The sequence below is a fragment of the Lynx canadensis genome, chromosome A1, assembly GCF_007474595.2.
Source record: "Lynx canadensis isolate LIC74 chromosome A1, mLynCan4.pri.v2, whole genome shotgun sequence".
NCBI classification, from domain to species: Eukaryota; Metazoa; Chordata; class Mammalia; order Carnivora; family Felidae; genus Lynx; species Lynx canadensis.
Window position 1 is genome coordinate 158,626,730 of NC_044303.2, and position 11,684 is coordinate 158,638,413.

The window sequence follows — 11,684 nt, forward strand, 5'->3', positions numbered from 1 at the left end:
AGGGATAAGATTGGAAAGAAGGCATAGGAGATTGAGGAAAAAGGAAGTGAGAGATACTCTATACAGAAGGCAAATGAGACTTGGTGGAGGATGAGACTGAGTAGTGCTAATTCTTCGTTTGCTCATGTTTGCAAAAATGTAGACTAGGTTGATAATTTCTTTAAACATAAAGCTTCTCAACAAAAATGCCAAATGCCAAGGTTAATAAGCCATGTGATCCAGTTAAGTGTACAATAATAATGTGTAACCCTCACACAAGATGTTGTGGAATGGGCTCAGATTAATAGCTCTTCTACCTGTTCTTTAAATTCACATGTGTGAGTGTTGATGGCTGGGTAAGCTTTCTTTTTTTTCCCCCTTCATATCTCAGCCTGAGTGGCCTCAAGCTCTCTAGGGTGTTTCATTTTCACAGCAGACAGATGCTAACTGTGTGCTAGTAAGGCAAAAGAAACCCCTGGCACATATTCAATAAAGGTAGGTATGGTTAGAACAGGAACATATTTGCCCCTTTCTTATTATTGATCTAGTAAATCAGAGTGTTGGCAGTGAGTGTCTAATTAATGAGGCATTTGTCTTATATGGAGCACTGTACAGATCTGAAGTAAACATTTGATGATATACTTAATACGGTAAATTAAATTCTCACAGCAAAAACAGAATATCCCCATCCAAACTCTCTCTCTCTCTCTCTCTCTCTCTCTCTCTCTCTCTATATATATATATATATATATACACACACACATATATGTATATATATAATCAGTAATTTATTTTGAAATTGTGTCACTTTATGGACCTTATTTGCCACAATTTCTGGGATGCAGAAGAAATGAATGTTTGCCAAAGCTAAACATGCAAATAGATGCAGAATTCATCTTTGTCATATCAAGTGCTAACCCAATTCGGCTATGTGCATCATGGTAATAACCTCCAGGCCTATCAGTGTTGTATTTTATACCATGAATTAAAAGACCAAATTATCTCCCTTAAGTTGGTTTTAATAGCATTTGATTCATCTTATTAATTTATGTAGGAAACAGGATAATTCAGAAACTAAAGAAAACTATGTGTCTATTATGAATTATCAAGTGAGTGTTACGCCTTTCATGACTGCTCCCAACTGCCTGCTGATATGGTTAATCATTTATTAACTTTTCTTGGACAGTAATAAAAGCAAGGCTAGTATAAGCAGGAAGTAAAAATATACTCAGAACCATAGTCACCATATCTCTTCCGTCTTAGAGAACAAATTTTTAATGTGTTTTTTTCTACTGTGAAATAAAATATGTACACTAAAGTGCACAAAACAATGTGCTCTATGATTTATCAAAAGTGAACACTGTGTAACCATTCAGGTCAGGAAAAAGAACATTGCTAGCTCTTCAAAACAATATCCCAGTATTTTCAAGGGGCATAGAAGGAGTAAGGAAATAACTTAGGTTTAGCATTTTTCCATTGTTATGCAAACTTACTTGTTTCCTTTGAGTAACAGTAACTGTATATTAAGGTAAGTATGCAATTAATTTGTTTGCAATTAAAGTAGAAAATATTTGGTAACAGAACATATTGTGGAAGTAAATCTATCTATTGCAGTGTTTCCCGACATAGAAAATAGCAACATTTATATGGAGTACTGGGGTACACTAAAGAAATTTGGGGGCATATGTATGGGACACAGTAAAGAGATTCATTACATTGTCTTTATATGATGCAATTTTGATGAGAAAATAAATTAGAATATTTGAGGAAGGACATTAAAATTGAATGTAGATAAGTTTAAATTTAGAAATATAAATATACTTCCATTGATATTACTTTTTGTTTCAGTTTTTGTGCTTGAAAACTTATATATCATTTCTAATCAAAACATTTTAACAGTGATCTTTTCAAGTTTATATATAGCTGCTGTCTATAAAAAATTTTACTTGCACAAGTAGAGAATAAAAATTTTGAAGCAACTTTTATAGCTATTAAAATTTTTTCAAACTTTTATTTATTTTTTTCAACACTTTATTTTAAATATAGCAACTCTTCCATTTATTTCTTTTCCAAATTTACCCTTGGAATTTCATGAAGGTGCTATAGATTGAAATTTTACCTTAATTTATATGTCAAGTATTGAAAAATTAATATTGAAGTTTTAAATTAGAAAATATATGTCCTTTAGAGATATTACTATGCACCTACATTACGACAAATTGATAAAAGTATTTAACGTATGGGAAAACGCCTAAAGATACACCTAACAAGAACTCTTAACTTTCTTTTTCATTATCTGTCCTCCTGTGGCCAAATTTTGGTAGGTATGCTATGCTAATTAATCACTCCTTCAGCAAATCCACAGATCCCTTTTTCATGATGAAAAGGGACATGCTTGCAGCAAGTTGCTAACATAGATATTAAGGTGATAGACTCATAGGTAGGTTGAGCTCACAGCCTTGAGACCAGACCAATGAGTGCTAATTATTATTGCCTAAATGCCAATCCAGTTGGGTCTTGTTCTCAGAAGCCCAGGATAGAGCTCTTTTCCCTGGCCTTCCCAAAAGTTGAGAAGACCAAATATACTGAGGGACATCTGTAATGCCACCATTTGGAAAGTTCTGATCTATAGAAATGGAGGCAAGAAAATAATGGAGCAAAGACTGTACACTGGAAGGCTATGAGATGGATGAATAATTATGAAGGACTTTTGTTGAAGAAACTAGACAAACACTTAAAGTCTTGACTTTAATACAGAATTGAATTATTAACATTGAAGAAATAAGTGCTATTTATTCCAATTCTTAAAAATGATGGGTCATTTATAGTAGAAGTAGATAATTAAATACAGTCATATATAAGTGTTTATTAACAATTTTTCTTTCTTTAGAGTAGGTTCTTTTAAAATATGCATTTATTGGGGCGCCTGGGTGGCGCAGTCGGTTAAGCGTCCGACTTCAGCCAGGTCACGATCTCGCGGTCCGTGAGTTCGAGCCCCGCGTCGGGCTCTGGGCTGATGGCTCAGAGCCTGGAGCCTGCTTCCGATTCTGTGTCTCCCTCTCTCTCTGCGCCTCCCCCATTCATGCTCTGTCTCTCTCTGTCCCAAAAATAAATAAACGTTGAAAAAAATCTAAAAAAAAAATAAATAAAATAAAATAAAATATGCATTTACTGAGTGAGTTTTGGAATATCCCTGGTTCCATTTCCAAACATGCTTTTGCTTCCTTTACACTCTCAACCACTGAAACTTTCATATGGAAAGCCCAAGATAGAACTGCTTTCTAGGTTCCAGAAGTGTATTTTCTATGAGAATGGTAGTAGTGAAAAGTGATCTTAAAAGTTATCTAGTTCCTTGGTTCTCAGAGTGTGGTCCATATGTTAGCATGATAGGCATTGCTTTGGAGCTTGTGAGAAATTCAGTTTCTCAGCCTCCATCCCAGAACTATTGAATGAGAATCTGAATTTTTAATAAGTCCCTGGTGACTCACATGCAATTCAAGTTTGAAACGCATTGATCTAGTTAACCACCTCCCACCCCAAATACATGATATTCCTTGGGAATATTCCTGTCAAGAGTTAGGTAACTCATGGTCTCCCAAAACAGTCCTTTCTTTAGTTTGGATTGGCTCAAATGGTTACAGAGTCCTTCCTTATAATGACATAAATCTTCTCGCATTACCTACTTCCAGTCAAGCATGCTAATTTTGCCCTATAGCACCACACTGATAAGTCTCAATCTCTTTCATATGTGACAGCTCTTCAGACTTTGAAGACAGATTATTATGTCTTTCCTAATATTTTTCTACTCTCAGTTAAACATCCTCAGTCTTTTTTTTTTTTTTAATGATTTTGCACCCTGGTTGGTCTTATCTGAATCTTTTTACATATCCTTTTTAAAAATATGGCGTGTAAAATGAAATGTAGTATTTTTGGCTAAACCTGTGCTGATTAGGGCAAGAATTTCACCCCTTTTTGGAAGCTATTCTTCTGCCACAATAGCCTAAAATTGAGTTAGCTTTATTTTTTTCTTATTGAACTTATAGTCCACTAGAATCTTTATTTGTTGTCACATGTGCTACTAAGTCACATTTTCCCCCAGACTGGTACAGTTTTTATGTTTTTGTTATCTGTGTGTTTGGAGGCAGGGGTCTAAGTATAAGACTAATTTCAGCCTCTCAAGATATTGTGAATCTTGACTTTACCATCCAGTTATTCTCTCCTAGCTTTATGCTATACGTAAATGTAGTCAGTTTTCTACTGGTATCTTCATTCAGGCTATTAATAAAAAAGATTTGCAAAGACAGGACAGAAGATAGAGCCACCAGAAACTTCCCTACAAGTTAATTGACTTAATAATTATTATACATTAGAAACAGTTACTAATTGGGGCAGTTAGGTGGCTCAATTGGTTAAGTGTCCAACTTTGGCTCAGGTCATGATCTCACGGTTTGTGGGTTCGAGCCCCTCATCGGGCTCTGTGCTGACAGCTCGGAGCCTGGAGCTTGTTTCAGATTATGTGTCTCCCTCTCTCTCTCTTACCCTCCCCTGCTCACATTCTGTCTCTCAAAATAAATAAACATTAAATTTTTTTTTAAAAGAAACAGTTAATAATTTATCTTACTGATGACTGTTCAAAAGGATAGCAGAAAGACCTTGCCACATGACATGCTGAAATCCAGATATTTAGTGACTGTAGGACTAACTCTCATTGGCATTAGTATGACTTACTCTATGTAATGCTGGGTGCCAGTGATCAATATTTATATTGCGAGTAATAGAAACCAAAATTTTAATAATTTATTATGAAATTAATGGTAATCCACTGACCTAGTTCATGTAATTTGCTTCTTTTTATTCTTGAAAGAGAATTTTTTTTTATCATATCCAGTCTTTGAGTACTGATCCTTGTTCTGCTTTCTAATATTCCTCAGTGATCTCTGGCACTGGGTTCAGGTGCCTCCTTTTTAGAATGAATTCATTCTTGAATTGAAATTTACCCATATTACCTGTCTCCTCCTCTTGAATCAGCCCCAAGTGGTAATGGTATAAACAGTATCATCTGATACATATAATATTTTCATCTATCAAAACAAAAGTCATCTTGTATAAATCAAAATTACTTTGGTTTCAAAAGACCAAGAGGTGTATCATACTTGAATCTAGCTTAAGCAAGAAAAAAGAAACGTATTGGCTTATGTAATTGAAGCATGAAAAAACAGCTAGCCAAGGACATTGAACCCAGAGACTTAAATAGCATTAGTGAGTGTCTCCTTATCTTTCACTTTTCCATTTTCTCTCTCTCTCTCTCTCTCTCTCTCTCTCATGCTTTCCCTCTCCCTCTCTCTCCCTCCTCACTTCTCAGTTGCTGTATCTTTGCAGCTTTCATTTCTAAGGCTCTTCTACTGGGTGAATATGTAACTATTGTCACTTCTGGGATCAGGAGCTATCCAGTTCATAATTCAAAGAGAAGAAGATGGGGCGCCTGGGTGGCGCAGTCGGTTAAGCGTCCGACTTCAGCCAGGTCATGATCTTGCAGTCTGTGAGTTCGAGCCCCGCGTCAGGCTCTGGGCTGATGGCTCGGAGCCTGGAGCCTGTTTCCGATTCTGTGTCTCCCTCTCTCTCTGCCCCTCCCCCGTTCATGCTCTGTCTCTCTCTGTCCCAAAAATAAATAAACGTTGAAAAAAAAATTAAAAAAAAAAACAAACAGAAGAAGAGGATCTCTTTTCCATGCTCAATATGTAAATCCCAGAGAAGAACTCTAGGTTCTAGGCGTGGTCAATATGTTCACTTTGGACCAATCACTTTAGCCAAGAAGTTTTAATATTGTGATTGGCCATATGTAGGTCATGTGGCCAAGCTCACTTTTGAAAGTTGGGAGGATGGTATTATTTGCACTGAACTTGAAGACACGTCATTATTTCACGGAATAATTCCCAAAGAAGGGGCAGGGTGGAGGTCCCTTATAATGGAATAAAAGTGTTTAGAAACATGAACGACAATCACTATGCAAGGTAAAGAACAGACAATGTAAATCCTTATTTTTCCATCCTGAATATTATCCCTTCTATAGTTCATGCATTTAAGCATCATTCAAAAATTTTAAAGTAAATCTCAATTTGAATTAATTAGATAAAATAATATAAATATAACATAATAGACTTAAATTCTTTAAATTTATTAAAGTAGACAGGGTACGAAAAATTTTTTTCCTCACTTTTAATTTGACACAATTTTAGGTTTATAGAGATTTGCAAAAATAGTACACATAGATCTTATATATCTTTTCTTAAGCTTCCTCAAAGGTTTCCATCTTACCTTTAGTACACTTAGTAAACAAGGACATTAATATTGATAGAATACTATTAACTAATCTTTATCTTTCTTCAAGTTTTCCTCATTATTAGATTGGAGTTATGCATTTTTTAGCAATAAGTGATGTTATGCTCATTCTCCCTGCCCTTTATCAGAAGGTATAGATATCCATATGGCTAATTACTAGTGATGCTACCTCTTTTTATTTTTTTAAAGCTTATTATTTTGATCGAGGAGAGAAAGGGAGAGACAGTGTGAGTGAGGGGCAAAGAGAGGGAGAGAGAGAATCCTAAGCAGGCTCCCTGATGCCAGTGCAGAGCCCAACACAGGACTCAATCTCAGGAACATGAGATCATGACCTGAGCCAAAATTAAGAGTTGGACACTTAACCAACTGAGCCACCCAGGTGCCCCTAGTGATGTATCTCTGATTATTTGATCAAGATGGCATGGCCAGGTTATTTTCCACTATCAAATTACTATTTGAGAAGAATATTCAGTGCAAAAATAGTTGGTGAAGTCATGATGAGAAGAACCACAGTATATGAATTTCCAAATTATATTTTTTAGATAAAATGAATGTAATTTAACTTCCATAGATATTTGGGTTTATGACCCTAACTACTTATTATTCTACATGTCAGGAGATTGCTTTTCAGTCTGCTGATTGTATTTCTTGCCTGTCATATTTGGGATCAAGATTGGCCCACTCCTTTAACCACAATTAGAGACAATTGTTTGAGGGCTGCTTTTTCTGCCTATTTACAACAGCATCAGTGCAATCCTTCAAGGACTGAAATTTGTTTAAACAATAAGCAGATTAATTCCAACATTCACTGGAGGGAGAGGAGAAGTAAAGTCGGGTTCAGTCCATTGTTTTTATTCCTCAGTGGCTTGCTAGAAATAAGCCTAAAGATGAGCAATCCCACAGCTGGTGGGGGGAGTTCAGTTGCTTCCCACCCCAGCACAGACAACTAAGTTCCCAGCTGATCATATCTGCTCTCCCCTCTGGGCCTCTTTGTGTACCACCTACCAGAAAGAGAAAACTAATCCCTGAATGCAGAATGGTTAAAGAATTCTAAGTAGTTTCTGATAAACTCAGGAGATGTCTCATAAAATATGGAAAATATGAGTTTGAATTCCTTTGGAAGAGGAATCCCACCATTCTTAAAGTGTCAATTTCTGCAGATATGTTTACCTTCCACTTTTTCTTCTTATGGTTGAGTTCAGGTATCCTTAATTCTATCGAAAGTGGGAAAACAAAACACAGTGGAGGGAACCAAGTGTTTGAAGACAATATTCTCTTAAACCTGACTTACTCCATTCAGTTATTGTATCTTTCTATTTACCCTGAACATTTGTGTTTGCATCCCTTTTCCCAGAACCACCTGCAAACTCTTTCCTATACTGTTCGGTCTTGGCCCTGCTGTATACATAGCTCTTTAGACATAGCAAGAAAGAGGCAAAGACCAGTGGGTTCAATATCTTAAGCAAACATGAATTAGCCAGGTCTGGGTTGTTAGTTCTCAGGGAGAAACTAACAGGTGACAAGAATTGGTTCCTAGCCCATGAACTTAGGAAAGGTGTATCTTGTGTGTGTGTGTTGGGGTTGGGGGGGTATGGTGTGAGGGATGTTAGCAAGGCAAAGAGGTCAATTTAAAGCTATTTATGTTCTTCTGACTCTCCAGTTCAGACTTCTGAGAGATGTAGGGTGGGCTCCATACCTGTGCATGAAGAAATGTGGTGGTTAGGCATTGGGAAAGCTGGTGAAGGGGGGGGGCGGTGGATAGGCATGAGAAATGCTTTGTAGGGTACAGTAATGGTGATCCACTTTATCTTTTTCCTGTGCTCTGTTGTGGGGCATAGCAGAAGCAGTGGCTTTAATTTTATTTGCAAGATTAGTTGAAAGTTGACTGGAAAATTGGCATCATTTGACAAACTGGCCCCAACTCTAGATGAACACTATTTCAAAAAAAAAAAAAAAAAAAAAAGCACAGAATTAAGAACAGAATCTGGAGCCAGATTTACTGGGTTTGAATCCCAGTTCTGCCACTTAATAGCTGTGGATGTTTGTACATGTTTTTGACCTTTCGTTGCTTTAGTTTCCTCATTTATAAAATAGGGCTGTAATAGTAACTTTCTTGATGCAGTTATTATATATAACATTCCTATAATATTTTCTCATGCAAATAAATAACAGTTATTTTACTGAGAAAAGAGCACCCTGAAAACACCTATTTGTAATATAAGTGTTTTTCAAATGGGGAGGAGGATGTGGGGTTGTGGAAGCACATTGAATAGGGAGGTGATTTCAGCTTAAAACTGCCTAGCTCTGGCAGTCACTTCTCACATCTCTCTCCTCTTACCTGCTCACTAGTTTCCAATATGCTCCCCTTCCTCTTTTAGTTTTTTCTATCATAGTCTTGCATATTCTCAGTTGATTTTTCTCATAAGCCTGCCGAGAGAAGCAGGACAGATTTGATTAGCTCCAGTTCACTGAAATGCAAGAGTGAAGTAATTTACCCACAGCTCACAGCGCCAACTTCGGGTAACAGATCCTTCCTCTTGGACATTTGGCATTGATTTCATGGTGGAAGATAAACAGTGACTGAGTTAAAGGTAATGGAAGGACCTAGAGAGTTGCTCCTTCTAAACACATTCTCTAAAAATGGCACATTACAAAAAATAAGATACTATGTGACTCAATATTGTCAAGTACCTGGAAATGTATTGTGTGACAGCATGAGTCAGTGTGTCCAACAGCCAGCAATCAAGAGCGGTCATCAGATTTTGAGGCACAAAAGGGGGAACCTTTTTAAAAACTGTACTTACCCCTTCCCCTCATCCTCCTGATATTAGAGCCAGCCTGTGATTCTGTGTGATTGATAGTAACACAATTACCTCATTTTATTTCCTAACATCATGTGGGAAGGTCTAGATCCGGCTCACATGAGCCATGATTACAGAAGTATAACAGTAACAGGCATTTATATGGTACATTATACTTTTCACAAAGATTTTCACATCTACTGGATTCTCACTCCATAATTTTTTCCACTCTCATTTCACAGACAAATACTGGAAGTCTCAGGCAGGGAGGCTACCAGAGTTTACATAATTAACCTGACAGCTAAAGCTAGAGAAGTCAGGTCCATAGTGCTTCTATGTCTATTTGCATGGAATAGTTTGAGGTTAATAGTTGAGCAGCTGAGGGTGTGAGTCCTTCTGTCCCTTACTAGCAATGTTAATTAGCATAATTCAGTTACCCTGAAGCTTCAGCATGCTCCTCTCTGCAATTGGGGAAATACTACTAACTACCGTTTATGAGAACTGAAAGCGGCTAGATCATGTAAATCACTAAGAACAGGGTTTGGCACACAGTAAGTGCTCAGTAGAAGCTAACTGTCATGATTACTGGTCTGTCTTTTCTGTCACTTTATTGGCTTTGCATCAAAGAGAACTGCCCATTTCTGAGATTAGTCCCAGAAGCACTATGTCCCTGGATTTATATTATCTTAAAATATTATTGCCCTTTGTTGCTTTGGAAGATGAAGCTTAATAGCTTCCTTGGCATTAGTACCAGTCTATTGTTGGCTAATAATTTTCAAACAGTTTATAACGCATTAAATTCACCTGGGCAGCGTGTTTAAAATGCAAATTCCTAAGCATCCCTCCTTCCATTATGATTTGAGATACTGTGGAGCCTAGGAATCTGCAGACTTTTAACAAACGTATCCTGAAAGGTCATGAGACACATGTGAAAGACCCTTACCTGGAGTTGGCCATACATACCCTCGCAACCGACTCCTCCTTTTTTCTTGTAATTGGCGTGTCATCATAACCTCTTTTCTTTTTTTTTTTTCTTTTCTTTCTCTCTTTGCTTCTCCTTCCGTCCTTCCTTCCTTTCTCCCTTCCTTCCTTCCTTCCTTCTTCCTTCCTTCCTTCCTTCCTTCCTCCTTCCTTTCTTAGCATTTCAAATAGGACTGCCTGAGGTTATTTTCCACTATTAGGATAGCTCTATTATTATCTCTTTAAGGAAAATGCCACTGAACCTGGGGGAAAAATACAGAGTAATTACTCACAAGAAAAAAATATATGTATAATTCCCCGGAACCCATTAGAAAGGCAATCATAGGTTGAAGTGATCATTTGCTCACACATCACTATAGGGTTCTAACCCTACAATGAGGAAAATAGACCATGTTTGTTTCCAGGGCTTATTAATGTTAGACCCAAATTTGGTCTGCCCAGACAATGACTTTCAAAGTCTTCCCTGTAAAGATGCATAACTAGATGAAGATCAATTATTCATACAACCCAACAGAAAACTTACATATATTAATCTTTTGCTTCAAGACAACCAGTGACTCCAAGAAAGACATTAGTTCCCACTTCCACCCAAACCCCCACCTTATTGTAGCTAAGCGCTGGGAAACTAGTGTAGAGAGACAACTGCCAATGTGAAACCACTTAAACTAACAAAGTATGATCACCTATTTGGGCGTTATATCTATAGTTTCAAAAAAAATGTAGATACCTGGCAATAACTGGCTTTTAAAGAAATATAAATAGACAATCCAAAGCACAGGCTTCAAAGTGTTTTTTTAGCCTGAATTATAGATTTGATTATCAATGATGGTTGTCAATTCTTAGTGCACATTAGTATCATTTGAGTAGCTTTTAAACAGCACTGATGCCACACCCTAAGATTAATATTCAATTGGTGTGGCACAGAGCATGCTAGGTGATTCTACTGAGCACCAAGGCATGACTGTGAATATATATAATCAGATTTACTTGAAAATTGCCTGCTCTCTGCACTCCTCTGTAAGGTTTAGACATTGATAAAAACTAGAAGTAAAATAAAGCAGAGAATTTTGAGAACATTTTAGTCTCAGTTCCTGCATATTTTAGGGAAAGTGAAATATTAGTTCTAGAATTTCTTCCTGGTTGTCTCAGTTCTCCATTTTATTTTGCTAGAATATACTCAATCTTGTCAAAATAGTCTTAGCACCTAATAACACATAGAACCTCACAAATATTCCAAATTAATCTAAGCAATATAAGGAATGAAGGTAAAAAAATATGAAGTCTGTTGGTTAATAATTTCTCTTGGCTGAATCACAGTAGTCATAGGAGAAGTCACAGGAGTTGAGAGTTTATTCACCCCACCTCACCCTTTTTGGAGCTTGTAAAGATTAGCGAGGGAGATCTATATAAAGAAGGTATATTTTGCCCTTGTCTGTATTTCTGGTTTTGTCCTTTTAAGTTCTCATCAAAAATAGGTGCATTGAGATCATGATTTGTCTGTAAGCCTTATATAACATATTTTTCATTGTTGTTGCCAGGCATAAAGTTTATTTAATTTAGAAAGATCTCTTGGGGTGCCTGGAT